At 48.0% G+C, this 14340-nt stretch overlaps 1 protein-coding gene and 1 long non-coding RNA gene across 2 annotated transcripts in view; one reads left to right on the forward strand and one right to left on the reverse strand.

Annotated features, from left to right (window-relative positions):
- Nucleotides 1–7926: 7926 nt before the first annotated feature.
- On the reverse strand, nucleotides 7927–9315 carry LOC110582940. The gene is made up of 3 exons (XR_002480475.1): nucleotides 9281–9315; nucleotides 8119–8158; nucleotides 7927–7951 (listed from the first exon to the last, which is right to left on the reverse strand). It is a non-coding gene; the product is annotated as an uncharacterized LOC110582940 (long non-coding RNA).
- Nucleotides 9316–9623: 308 nt separating this feature from the next.
- The window catches only part of DNAJB6 (DnaJ heat shock protein family (Hsp40) member B6), a 66643-nt gene continuing 61926 nt past the window's right edge, over nucleotides 9624–14340 (forward strand). Inside the window, exon 1 of the mRNA XM_021692943.1 lies at nucleotides 9624–9762. The gene's annotated coding sequence lies outside the window, so the exon portion shown is untranslated. The remainder of the gene's footprint in view (nucleotides 9763–14340) is intronic.

Consider the following 14340-nt stretch of genomic DNA (forward strand, 5'->3'; position numbering starts at 1 on the left):
ATGAATCAGATAATGAGGCATTTTATGGATATTTTTGCCACTTAAATTACTCGAATGCATGGTTTGGTGATGTGACTGCCGTGGAATTAGTCAGCCACATAGGGATCAAAGAAAAGCAATTGGAATTAATAAGAACCTACGGAGAGATTTTAGCAGTGCGCTCTTCTTTTGTTTCTAGATGTTGGGGTGTGTAGTTTCTTTCTATATCCATTTTCTAGAAATGCTGAATATATAGAAATGATTTGTGAAGTAATCACTATTATCCGTATTTTGTATCACTCTGTGTCTAGTGATGAGCAAGGCTCCTGAACCAGGAGCAGAACCTCAGGGGGGCCTTGTATGGCCCAGCGCCTCCTGGTCTTCAGGAGCTCGAACCTCTCCAGGTGCAGGGGTGATGTGATTTGCTGCAGAGTCTGAACATGGAGTAGTAGTGTGCTGGGTTTGCGGGGAGCTCGGCCTTTGCATGTTTCATATTCAACTTTTGTGCTCATTTAATGCGAAGAGTGTGACATCCTCAGTAAAGTGTCGGGACTGAGTCAGAAGCTTCACAGCACCAGTCAATCAAAGCCTGGCCTGACCCCCTTCCAAGGGCAAACAGACACCACACACTTTCTTCCCTGAATCAGGAAATGCGTAACCGCCCACAGCTAATGCTTAGCAAGCATGACCTTGTGCAGGACGCATCACAGGGGTTTACACACGGCTCCCCTTTTCCCAGGCCTGTTGATTCTACACGGTATAGGATTCAAGCAGTAAGCATCTGGGTCCCCCTTCACAGCTTTACCCACATCTACGCTGCTTCCCAGGCCCGAGCCTCCAATCATTTTCTACTCCTGTGTACCCTCCCACGCCCTGCAACTTTTTTTTGAAAAATCTTAAAGCTGTAGAATGAAAATTTCATATTTTTCACTTAGATCCATCAATTATTAATGTTTTGCCACATTTTCTCTCTTTATATATGCGTACATATGCATTCTGTCCGAGGCTTACTTTAAATGACTGAGCACGTGTGTGTGTTTGCTGGATGCTGGGTGTGTGTGGTATGTGTCATTTAAAATAAGCACTTTACAAATGTCACAATGTTTCACCTCCCACATGTAGCACCTGAAAACAAGGCAGTACTCTTCATTTCTCTAGAAATGTAACCGGCACATAACCAGGAATGTCCTAAGGAATAAGGGAGAAATTCATACTAAAGATACTGGGTTCTTCTTTTTGATCCTTTAAAAAAAGACACATAGGGCGCCTGGGTGGCTCAGTTGGTTAAGCGACTGCCTTCGGCTCAGGTCATGATCCTGGAGTCCCGGGATCGAGTCCCGCATCGGGCTCCCTGCTCAGCAGGGGGTCTGCTTCTGCCTCTGACCCTCCCCCCTCTCATGTGCTCTCTCTCTCAAATAAATAAATAAAATCTTTAAAAAAAAAATAAAAAATTAAATAAATAAATAAAGACACATAAAAAACTCCAACAGAATCTAAATATAAACTACAACCCCCTGTTGTCCCAACCCCAGCCGTCCCCATATACTTTCTGTGCACACTAGGGTCATAGTGTACATTCTGTTCTGAGCTCAACAGTGTGTGTTGGAGCTCTTGTGGTTACATACAGATCTGTCCCATTAATGTTTTATTTTTAAAATGGTTTTGGAAAAGTTTCAATAGGTGATACATTCACTAGTTTAACAGTCTAACTAGAGAAACGTTCAGGAACAAGTCTCATTTTCATCCTTGGTCCTGCCTTCCCTGTGCACCTCCCCCCCCCACCCAGTGTTTGGGGTTTGATCTCAGAGCTCCCTAAGCCAACTGGAGCTATGGTTCTTCTTTCCCTTTTCACACAAAAGGTAGGGCACACACACTGGCCACACTTAGGCTTTTTCCACTTAGCAATAAATATGTCTTGGTGTTAAGATAACGTGATTTCTAAGAATATATGTGTAGGTGGGTCTGAATAACCCTGCAGTACGTGGACAGACTGTTTCAGGTGTTTGACCAAGAATTAAGCTGTTATTTCTTTTTTTTTTTTTAAAGATTTTATTTATCTAGGAGAGAGAGAGAGAGAGAATGAATGGGGGAGGGGCAGAGGGAGAAGCAGGCTTCCAACCAAACAGGGGCTCGATCCCAGGACCCCGGGATCATGACCTGAGCCGAAGGCAGATGCTCAACTGACTGAGCCACCCAGGCGCCCTTAAGCAGCTATTTCTGATACAAACTGTGGGCAGTGTGTTTTGAGGGCAGGAAATCTAAACTGTAAACTGCTTATATATGTCAGCTTCTTTGCGGGTGATGAAGTCTTGGGTGGCCTTTGAGATTTTTGATTGACATGTGTTTCCTACAGGCTTTGGAGGTGGTGTTTTTGTTAAAGGAACATACATTAAATATGTATGTGAAATAGCGCATTCTCATAGAATACCTTGTGTTTTCGTGATTCCTTTTATCTGGGGATCTCAAAGAACTATTCCAACATCCATGGAGGTGTGGTAGCTGTCACTCTTTGTATTTTACAGGCAGGGAAACTGAGGCTCACGGCATGGTAAAAGTCACGGCATCATCAACATTGACGTTTTATAGGGCGTTCAGGGGACGCCGGGCACAAGGGTAAATTCAGGTATCACGCCAGGTGGCCACTACTTAAAAGCAGCTGGTTTTCCTTCTCAGGCCGCTGGGTTAGTCCTCTGTTCTTTCCCCATTTCCCGAAAGAACCCAACTGCCCCAGAGACGGCAGTGTGAGAGCTTCAAGATTTAATGAGTTCCTCACTATTCCTGTTTCCTTTCAGAAGATTAGGGAACTTCTCTACTGCTCAACTCTCACGCATGTGCACCGTGTCTCGCAACCCCCCGTGTTCCCTAAGATCGTCTGTCTCCGATCGCCACGCTGGCTCCTTCCCAGTGGTCCCACCTGTCTCGACCTTTTCTTCTTCCTGTGTTTTGAAGGAACAGCTGTAAATCCCTCTTTTTCAAAGTGAGTTCCCTGCATTCAAGCTTTGTCCCGAAGCTCCGGACCTCCTCCGAGAAGGAACTCCTTTACCGATTGCTTTTCTCTCCTGTTCTGTTGTGCCCACTGGCTTTGACTGGAAATGTGCTGGAGGGCCTTTGGGGGCAACGGCAGAAACAACAAAACACAACTGGAGAAACCCCAAGCCTTTCCTTGACCTTCCTTCTCCAGCCACTGACTTTCTTCCTCGGTCTGTTCCAGGACAAATGCCCCCAACCCTGCCTGGGTCCCCACGAAGCACCCCTCTGCCATTCGGGGCAAGGACCAGACTCCTGCAGGTACCCATCAAAGGCCACCCGCACTTTCATCCTGAATGTTCTGATCTCTCCTTTGTTTTGAACTTGGTATTAACCCAGCCTTTTTTTCCGCACCATTTCCTGGGCTCCCCTGCTGCCTGCTACCCCTCCTTAGCTTCTCCCTCTCCTCCCAGGTGAGGAGCCTCTCAGACCTCGATTTTGTTGCTGGAATTGTCTGCCTTCCCGTGGTTCTCGGTCACGCCGCTTCCAAGAATGAAGGGGTAGACCAGGCAAGAGTGGTGGGCAGCAAAGCAATGTTTACTGAGCGATAGTACAAAGCTCCCAGAGAGGGAGGGGGCCCGAGTGGTTGCCCTCGGAGTTTCTTTTTTTTTTTTTTTTAAAGATTTATTCATTTATTTGAGAGAGCGAGAATGAGAGAGTACATGAGAGGGGGGAGGGTCAGAGGGAGAAGCAGGCTCCTCGCTGAGCAGGGAGCCCGACGCGGGACTCGATCCCGGGACTCGATCCCGGGACTCCAGGATCATGACCCCAGCCGAAGGCAGTTGCTTAACCAACTGAGCCACCCAGGCGCCCGCCCTCGGAGTTTCTAAGTTTAGGGGTTTTCATGCACTCTTCTGCGGCACATTCTTTTTTTTTTTTTTTTTAAAGATTTTATTTATTTATTTGACAGAGAGACACAGCGAGAGAGGGACCACAAGCAGGGGGAGTGGGAGAGGGAGAAGCAGGCTTCCCGCCGAGCGGGGAGCCTGATGCGGGGCTTGATCCCAGGACCCTGGGATCATGACCTGAGCCGAAGGCAGACGCCCAACGACTGAACCACCCAGGCGCCCCTCTGCGGAACATTCTTAAGCAACCAGGGTGTGCTCAGTTGTGCCAATCACGGCTTTGATCACACATCTGTCTACCTATCAGATTCACGTCTACATGCTGATGGTCTTTTTTTGCTGACATCTGGGGACTTGTGTCTTAACTGCCCCTTGCCCGTGCTAGGCGATGTAGTTTTTGAATATTTTTTGGTGAGGTCTGATGTGGTCCGGAGTGATGACCTAGAAAGAATTCTTGCAACGCCTTTGGTGCAAAATGGTTTTATTAAAGCACAGTGACAGGACCCATGGGCAGAAGGAGCTGCTGCCCTGGGAATTTTTTTTTTTTTAGGCTTTTTTTTTTTTCTATGTTATGATAGTCACCATACATCATTCGTTTTTGATGTAGTGATCCACAATTCATTGTTTTCATATAACACCCAGTACATGCCCTCCTTAATACCCATCACCGGGCTAACCCATCCCCCCCCCCTCCCCTCTAGACCCTCAGTTTGTTTCTCAGAGTCCATAGTCTCTCATGGTTCGTCTCCCCCTCCGATTCCCCCCCTTCATTTTTCCCTTCCTTCTCCTAACGTCCTCCATGCTATTCCTTATGTTCCACATATAAGTGAAACTGTATGATAATGAGTAGCAATTGATTCTATTCTTTGGGGTTGGGGGAAGTAAAGATAAGGAAAGTTCCAAAAGGATTTTCATATGCTAGAGAAGACTCACAGGATACTGGAGACCTGGCTATTGTCAAACTAAGGTTGTTTTTCCCTCTGGCAGAGCATTAACATGAAGACTGGAGCTTCCTGCAGGAACACGATACTCTGCCTGCCTCAAGTATTTGTCAATGGGCTGCAGGTGATAAGGACATTTAATTTTATCTGTGTTTCCTTCTGCCTTCGTTTCCCACATCAGTGGGGACACAAGCCTTGTGGTTAATTGTCTTATTTAAGGATGTTTTACAGAAATCTTTTCTGCCAAGGCTGCAGAACAGAGTGCTGGTGGGGTCCTGTCTAAGTGCAGAACAGGACGTCAGTGCAGTTTTATTTTAGCTGTCCTCACTCCTTATTTTCTTGTTGGGGACCCCGGCTCTGACGACCTACCTGTCCCACTAAGTCCTCTAACAATTTCAGCTTTGATGGGTCTTTGAAGCCCCAGGTAATAACTGGTGACCTTGTCTTCCCTGTAGTTTTAGTTACACCCCCTTCACCATGGCTCCCTCCTCAGGGCCCACACCTTAGCTCTCTCTTCACTACCCCAAGCCGGCCCCTCCCCTTGATTACCCAGTATCTATGCCCATCTCCCGGTTAAATACCTTAGCTGTGCGGAATTGAGTTTATTTTCCCTTTCCTTGGCCCTAGCATGTCTGGTCGAGCAGATCCTCATGACTGCTCCTGTGGAGTCCGGAACACTTCCAAAGTTGTCAGCGTCGTGGTTTCTTTCAGTTGTCCCAACATGATTTGCCGCCGCCGCTCTCTTGGGACAAACACTGCCCCTCGCTCATTCCTCAAGGCCCCTTTCACTTGCGAAGGGAACCCTCAGCTGCAGAGGTTATAATGTTCCGCCACAGAAGGAAGGAAAAAGTCTGGTAGCAACACATTATAGCTGCATGCTCTTTCCGCAAGGCGTCCGCTGTCAGCCCCGGTCCTTGGCTGCCCACAGTCACTGGGGAATCTCGTGAACTTCTGCACCAATGCTCTTCTCCTCAGAGAAGCCTCTTACCCATAACGTAGCTGGGTCACAGGGAGTGCATGAGCACCTGGTTCCAGGGGTCCCAAACACAACAGGTTCAGCCACTGGCCGCTGAAAAATCCAAAGGTAGAGAGATGAGTGGCGGCGAAAGAAGAATTTACTTCAGTGAGGCCAACGCTGGGAAGACAGCGGGCTAGTGTCTCAAAGACTCCACGAAATGCTGGAATACTTCTGGGTTTATAGAAGGAAAATGTGGGACAAAGGAGGGTGGGTCCCTGCAGGCCCTAAAGGTCAAATGGATCACTGTTTTGGAGTCAATCACGCAGGGGTCTCGCTGGCCCAGGCAGTCCTTATGTTCCAGGGGGGAGTTTCGGTTCCCACCAGAGAATGCTTTGTCCTCAGGGTCTTCCGCCTAAGCCAAGGGACCAGCTGGAAAGAAGAACCCACTGGAAAGTTTGAAGTCAGAATGGAGGCAGCCGAAGTCCACTTTCACCTACACACACACACACACACACAGGAATATAATTTTATAAAGATGGTTTCACATTATACCCACTATCTTAATGTATCTTGGATGTGTTTGTTGTCAAGAAATAGAACAGCACTGGGGCGCCTGGGTGGCTCAGTCTTTAAGCGTCTGCCTTTGGCTCAGGGTCCTGGGATCGAGCCCTGCTTCGGGCTCCCTGCTTGGCGGGAAGCCTACTTCTCCCTCTGCCTCTGCCCCTGTTCCTGTACTCTCTCGCTCACTCTCTCTCTCAAATACATAAATAAAAAAATCTTTAAAAAAAAGAAAGAAATAGAGCAGCATTATTAACTTTATGGCTGGCCTGGTATTTCCTGGGAAGGAGCAGCTGGTTGTCTGGCAAAGCTGTGATCAATAACCTTGTAGGTACCCTTTGTTCTCTTTCTTTCCTGCATTTATCGTCTTTGGGAAATTTCTACAAATGTTGTTCTTGAATCAAACATAAATTTCACAGTTTGATAAAAATTGCCAAGCTGTCATTCAGGACCTTCAGCTGGGGTTCTCCGACTCTGGATGGGCTTGGCTGGGTGAGTGTGCGCAGGGTGTGTGTGATGTCTGCCGATTCCTTCCTGTCAGGTGCACGTTTTTCTGGGGAGAAGTTTGTACCTTTTATCAGCTTCTCAAAGAGGCCGTGACACAGAAGAACTATCATTTACTGAGCATTACTCTGGGCCAGGCTGAGATGACCTCACCGCAAGCTTATTATCCCCATTTTACAGATGAGGCAACCAAGTCACAGAGTCTCCCTACTCTTCTGCCCACCCTGCAAACCACAGGTGTGTCTATGCTTGGCTTCCCTTTCCCACCAGATAAGGAGTAAAGTCCTTGCCGTCCACATAGGCAATTATTTTCCATCCTCAGGGTTTGAAGCCTTTGTACCCAGCAGGCTGACCTGCGCACTCCCTGCAGGCCGCCTTCCTGCAGGCCGCCTTCCTGCTCGGCACTCTGTCTCCTCATCCCTCTCTAAATGTGCTTCAGCCCAGTTTAAATCCTTGCTGTTCCATTTTGAGGTGATCCTACTCTGGAGTTTCCAGTAGCATCACCATCTGGGCTAACATTAATCTTGGAATAAATCCTCAATCTTATTTTGAAAGATTCTTCCTGTTTTTTACTTAAAAGAGTTTTTTTTCTTTTAAGAGTCACTTAAATATTGCCATATCATTTAATGTTCAAATAATGCCATGTCATATAATGTTTATTTCTGTACACCCAGAGCACCACGTGGATCCCATCAGGGCGGGAGCCTTGTTTTGTCCTAGTTGGTTTTTCTTTTTGTTCCTACTTGGTTTTTTGATAATACAGTTCACTGCACTGACAGATGTTTTAATAATTTTTTTTTTTTTTTGGAGGGAGGATGAACAAGTTATTTGTAGCTAGCCTGCCACTTACTATTTAAAATTCATGTTTCAAAAAAAAAATAAAATTCATGTTTCTGTCCTGTCTGCATTTCAAGATTAGCTCACACTTGCTGTAGGGACTTATTTAAACATGAATTGTCACATGATAGGACTGTCAGCCCTGGAAGGGACCTGAAACTCCATCAGCCGGCTGGTATATACCGTTACACGTGACATATACCTGGATTAAATTCCAGTCTCTGCTTGGGTTTTATCATGAGGTGTCCATACCAATAGCAAATATTGTGTTATTCCTTCCTTTTGACCATTCTTACAACCTACTAAACGAAAGAATAGGAAACTGACTCAGATAAAGACATTTTTTTTGTTTTCTTTTGCTAACTGGTCACTTACTAAAAACTATGGTGTAAGTGATACAGTGAATATTTAAGAAACACAAGAAAAGAATATACACAATATAAAACAATCTTTTGTTTTTAAGTAGTACCAGGGAGCAAGAATTCCTCTTCTCTTCAAGGTCCTTCTACCTGAATCAGGATCAAATTAACATGAGATAGATTAGCAGGAAAAAAATCAAATTTAACAGCTTACACATGGGGCATCCACAGAGGGAAATTCCAGAGACAGTCAGACAAAATGAGGTATATATGTCATCCCGAATTAAGAAAAAGGTAAGGGTCTGGGACTTTGAAGGAAGGAATGTAATTCACAGGGCAATAAGAAAAAGCAAATGTTTGCTAATTAGCTGTTTGTCCTGCCATTGGATGGGTCCCTCAGATAAAATTTATCTCTGGTAATGACCAGTGTTTTTGGAAAGACTCCCAATTTAGATTCTCCTATGTAATTAAGGGAGGGGCAAAAAATTCTGTTGAGCCCACAGGGTCTCCGTTGCCTTCAGCTCAAAATAACCTTCATGCCACAGTGTCCCATCTTGGGGCAGCCTGCCCTTAGCCCCCAGAGTAGGAAAACCTAGAGGCAGGGCTACCTAAGCCTTCCAGATGCCTATAGTGAAGGTTATTAGTCAGATGTTATCAGTAAAAAACGTTGAAAGTATCTTTTACTAAAGGATCTCAAGGCCTTAGATCAGTTGGGGGGGTTGGGAGAAGAGTTGTCCCTTCTTTGCTCCTAGGTTCTTTGCTCTTCTACACCTAAGACCGAGTAACAGGAGGAAAGCAAACAGAAACTTAACAAAGTCTCCTGCATACATAGGAGACACCCAGGAAAACCGACGGGCTCCCTGAAACGGTCCAAGGCCCCACCTTCGAAACACGGCCCCTGAGCGGAAGCCAGAGGATGGCAGGCAGGGGTGGGCGTGGGGGGTCAGCGCCAGGAGGGGAGCGGGAGAGGCGCGCAGGCAGGGGTGGGCGCGGGGGGTCGGCTCCAGGAGGGGAGCGGGAGAGGGGCGCAGGCAAGGGTGGGCGTGGGGGGTCAGCGCCAGGAGGGGAGCGGGCGAGGCGCGCAGGCAGGGGTGGGCGTGGGGGGTCGGCGCCAGGAGGGGAGCGGGCGAGGCGCGCAGGCAGGGGTGGGCGCGGGGGGGGTCGGCTCCAGGAGGGGAGCGGGCGAGGCGCGCAGGCAGGGGCTCGCACGCCATGTCCCCTCTGCACAGAAACGCCCGCTTACAAACGGGTCGCTTCCGCTCAGACCGACACCTGGGCCTGCAGTTTCTAAACATGACCGCCTGGGCTAATCAACGTCAAAGAGGCCTGTCCCGGGCGGCGGGTTTCCCCGCCAGCCAGCGTTGCAGGCGGCCGCGGCGGGCGGACGCTAGGGGAGTCCGACGGCCGCGGGCCAGGCCACCTCGACCGGCCGCCGCCGCCCGGATCGGTGGACGCCGGGGAGCACTCGCGGGGGCTCCTCCCCTCCACCCCCGCCCAAGTCCGGCCTCAACGAACCTTCGGGAAGGCGGGCGGGGCGGGGCGCATGCGCGGCGTCAGGGCCGGGCGGAAGTGCACGTCGCCGCGCCGCCGCCGCATGACGCACTTCCTGTTTGTTGTCGGAGAAAGGAGAGAAAGGAAAGCGCGAGGAGCCGCCGCCGCCGCCGCCACCGCCGCCAGCGCCGCCGTGCCGGAGTCGAAGGGACCCGGGCCTCGCCCCGCCGCGCCTCCCGCTCGCCGCCGGCTCTCTGTCCTCGGTGAGGGTCGCCCGCGGGCGGGGATCGGGCTCGGGCCGGTGTGGGGCCGGGGAGTCGGCTCGGGCCGGGGGTCGGGGACCTGGGGCCTGCTGCGGGGCCGGGGCTTCGGGGGTGGGCGTCTGGCTAGGGCGTCTGCCGGTGGCCAGGGGCCCGGGGTGGGGCCAGGGTGGGCGTCAGGCGGGGGACGCAGGGGTTGCGGCCGCGGGTGGACGTCGGGGGTCGGGGGGTGGACTGCGGGTCAGGGGTGGGCGTCGGGCTGGGGCGCACGGGGACCCGGTGCGGGGCCGGGGGCTCCGGGAGTCGGGGGCGGCGTTCGCCCTTGGCCCGCCCCGCGCCGGCGGTTGGGCCGGGGCCCGTGCGGGCCCGGGCTCGGCAGCGGCAGGGGCCCTGCGGCGGGAGAGACTGTTTTTTACCTTTTTTTAAAGCCCACGCGGATGACTGTAGAGCCAGAAACGAGGTGGGATTTCAGAAAGAGTAGCAGCCTTGCAGGAGGCAGCGCTCCGAAGCACGGAGACCAGGAAGCGGCTCCAGGAGACGCGAAGCCGCGTTCCCGGAACTTCCAGGGATTTTTCAAAAGTTGGTTGTTGAGCAAAACGTCTAACTTCAGCTGAAAAAGCCAGTTTGCTTTGTTTGACTTCCAAGTGTACCGTAGTTTATGTGACTGAAGTTTGTATCAACTTTTGCCCAAGTAAGGAGAGAATTGACGCAAGAAGAGGCCATTGCAAACTTTGTGTTGTCTCGAAAAGGTTTTCTGAGGGAGTCGCGGTCGTTAGCAAGAGATGTGCAGCTCGTCCCTTTCTCACATAAACTCGGAGGGGAAGTGGCCGTGGGGGAAGGTCACACCAGCGCGAGGGCTCGGGGCCGCTGCGTTTCTCAACATTTCTGTTTCAGGTCTGACCGGCATCTTAGAATACGTGGAGGTGTTAGTAAAGATTCAGGTTAAACGCCCAACAACGACGGCGAAAAGTGACCAACAAAACCTTACCATTTGAACTTGTTGCTGATTGCTTTTCAGGTTTAATCATTTTTTCTAGTGACCATGCGTATCAGAAATGTTTGAGTGCTGTGTATTTCCCTCCCGTCTCTCCCAGGCTCTAGCCCACCCTCAGGTTTTCTCTGGGAAATTTAATCTAGACTTCATGCTGCTTTGGGTGTTTGTATGGTGTGAAACAAAAAGATGAATGCTTTTTATGCGTATTATCTAGTGAGCTGTGGAATAATCTAGATTATGCACATGTGAATTCGGGAAGTAAAGGAGCTTGGTGGAGTGGTTTTATAGGTGTGTGGGCTGAGAAGTTGGATTTTGAGATGGGCCTAAGCAGCCTCGACTTTTTGCTGTAGAAGATGGCAAGATTGGGAGTTTAGGAGCCTTTAAAGAATTTAAGATGAGGTCAGCACCCTTTAAAAAAAAAAATCTGTGTTTTAAATTTGTGACACTGATGTATTTGAGAGGTATTTCTGGCTGCAGGACAGACTTAGCTGGAGGGCTGGGTGGGGGAGTATTGTTTTAGTAATATTCTGAAGATTAAATTATGGACAGGGAATGGCAATGTATCTGCAATTAAGTGACATACAATAGCTTTTCTCGTTCAGCATACCCATTATTTTTTGTAGGTGTAAGAATTAGAAGTAGAACCATTTTCGTCTGTATTAACTCTGTTTTGGAGTTTTAAACAAATACAATTGTTACAAATACAGTTCCCCACCTTCAGTAGTTTTTGATCCAACAGACTCAAAAACCAGTTTTGGGGTGGGATGGCATGTGCATATTTTTTAGTTTTAAAGAGGGCTCTTTAAAACTCAGTGAGTTATTTATTTAAGGATTTTATTTGAGAGAGAGAGTGAGTGAAAGAGAAAGAGCACACGGGCAGAGGCAGAGGGAGAAGCAGCAGCAGACTCCCCTGCTGAGCAGGGAACCGGACCTGGAATTCAGTCCCAGGATCCTGGGATCATGACCTGAGCAAAAGGCAGTTAACCGACTGAGCCACCCAGGCACTCTCAGTGAGTTATTTTATTTTATTTTTTTTATTTTTTATTTTTTTTAAGATTTTATTTATTTGACAGAGACACAGCGAGAGAGGGAACACAAGCAGGGGGAGTGGCAGAGGGAGAAGCAGGCTTCCCGCGGAGCAGGGAGCCCGATGTGGGGCTCGATCCCAGGACCCCGGGATCATGACCTGAGCCGAAGGCAGCCGCTCAACTGACTGAGCCACCCAGGCGCCCCATCAGTGAGTTATTTTAAATTCAGTTTTTCAGGGTTGCAGTGTAATGCTGACTGTACCTTGGTGATGTTCCCTGTTACCTTCCACTGGTGGGCCTGCCTGTAAAAGGTCAGCTGCTGTGTTGGTTAATGGTTAAGATGACATGCCTTTTCTGATGTCTTTTGGTAAGGATCAGGTGAATGGAATCAGCTTCTTTTTGTAAGTTGATATTTTGACAGGATATATAAAAATCTTTTTTTTGTTTTTTTTTCCTATCTCGGAAATGAATCTAATTTAGGGTGGGGGTGGTCTATTAGAAATCTGGTTTGCTTTTAATTTGTCCAGGACACCACCTAGTGGTGAAATGGGCATAATTGCAGGTTGATTAGGGAATTAGGATGGGAACATTGGCAAGAATTAACAAATGCTGTCTTACCTTTGATAAATAGGATTTGTGAGACCTTCAAATTCAGGAGGTAAATGAGAAGAACAGCAAGGTTGGTGATGATAAGAACAGTGGTAGAAATAATGTAGGAATGGAAGGACAATTGATTGTAATCTCTACCCCAACTTGGGGCTTGACCTCCAACCCCAAGATGATGAGTCACACGTTCTTACCAACTGAGTCAGCCAGGTGCCCTGGAAAGACCATTTAAAGCCTAATTGGAGGGGCGCCTGGGTGGCTCAGTTGTTAAGCATCTGCCTTTGGCTCAGGTCGTGATCCTGGGGTCCTGGGATCGAGCCCCGCATCGTGCTTCCTGCTCTGCGGGAAGCCTGCTTCTCCCTCTCCCGCTCCTCCTGCTTGTGTTACCTCTCTCGCTCTCTCTCTGTCAAATAAATAAATAAAATCTTAAAAAAAAAAAAGCCTAATTGGAGAAAATGACTTAATGGGTAACTCAGCTTGGAGAACTGTGATGCTTTTATTATGTATTGATTATAGGTATTTTTCAAACTTTGTGTTTTTGGAGGGGGCATACAAAATCACAGTTGACCCTTTTTGTTTTATTTTTATTTTATTTTTATTATTTTTTTAAGATTTTATTTATTTGACAGAGAGAGACACAGCGAGAGAGGGAACACAACCAGGGGGAATGGGAGAGGGAGAAGCAGGCTTCCCATGGAGCAGGGAGCCCGATGTGGGCTCGATCCCAGGACCCTGGGATCATGACCTGAGCCGAAGGCAGATGCTTAACGATTGAGCCACCCAGGCGCCCCAGACCCTTTTTGTTTTAATATCCTACCTAAGAAAGAAGTAAGTTAAAAAAATACCTATTATTTTCCTTACTATTTCTTTAAATACCTCATTTTTAGGGACGCCTGGGTGGCTCAGATGGTTGAGCACCTGCCTTCGGCTCAAGTCATGATCACAGGGTCCTGGGATTGAGCCCCACATCGGGCTCTGTCCTCAGTGGGGAGCCTGCTTCTCCCTCTGCCTGCCTGTCTGCCTACTTGTGATCTCTCTCTCTCTCTCTGTCAAATAAATAAATCTTAAAAAAATACCTCATTTTTACGTGGGGAAAATTAATTTCTGGAAAAAAAGAATTATAAAGGTAGGGGGCTCCTAGCTGGCTCTGTCAGTGGTCAGTGGTGCGTGTGACTCTTGGTCTCAGGGTTGTAAGTTGGAGCTCCATGTTGGGTCTAGAGATTACTTAAAAATCTTGAAAAAAATTATAAAGGTAGTTAAAAGGTAAGTAAAAAGGTGGCTAAAAAAAGTGGAGAGGAGTCTGTTTTATTTATACCTCTAATATCTTATTTGAAAAGTTATTCCTTATTTGGGCATAGCTTGGTTTTTCTCTGAAAACCTTTACTCTCCGAACACTTGTAAAGAGTTTTGGCCATCCTAAGTAAAAAACAGTAGCCACTTTGAAAGGCTGTGAGGCAGTAGAACTGCATGGGTTTGTGGGTGTTTGGTTTTTTTTTTTTTTTTTTGCGTGTATTTGTTTATCAAAATATTCCAGTTTTTTAGGATTCTTAAGTTCAGTTGCAAGGATCAGTTGTATTTGGAAGGGTGATTTTTTTCAGGTAGCATGTGATTTTTACCCTTTAAAGTTCTCATTCTCCCTTTCACCAACAGAGGATTACAGGACCTTCCTGTGTGTTCGTCTAGGTTAGGCCTGGAATCATCACTTCTGTGCTCCGTTTGTGCCTAAGGCATCGTCCCAGACCCACAGTGCTGAGAAAACCTTGTTTGGATTGGATCCTTCCTGGTTTGTCTTTGTCCTCATTACCCTTCTGTGATTAATAATGGAATCCAGACTTTAGGAAAGTTAGGGGCAAAAATACCCAATTTGAGTTCACAAGTACCAGGACTGGGTACTTGCCACATGTTCTATTTTAATGAAAGGAGGTTAGTCGTGACTGTAAGTGCCTAATAGTT

This window comes from Neomonachus schauinslandi, chromosome 12 (genome assembly GCF_002201575.2).
Source record: "Neomonachus schauinslandi chromosome 12, ASM220157v2, whole genome shotgun sequence".
NCBI lineage: Eukaryota > Metazoa > Chordata > Mammalia > Carnivora > Phocidae > Neomonachus > Neomonachus schauinslandi.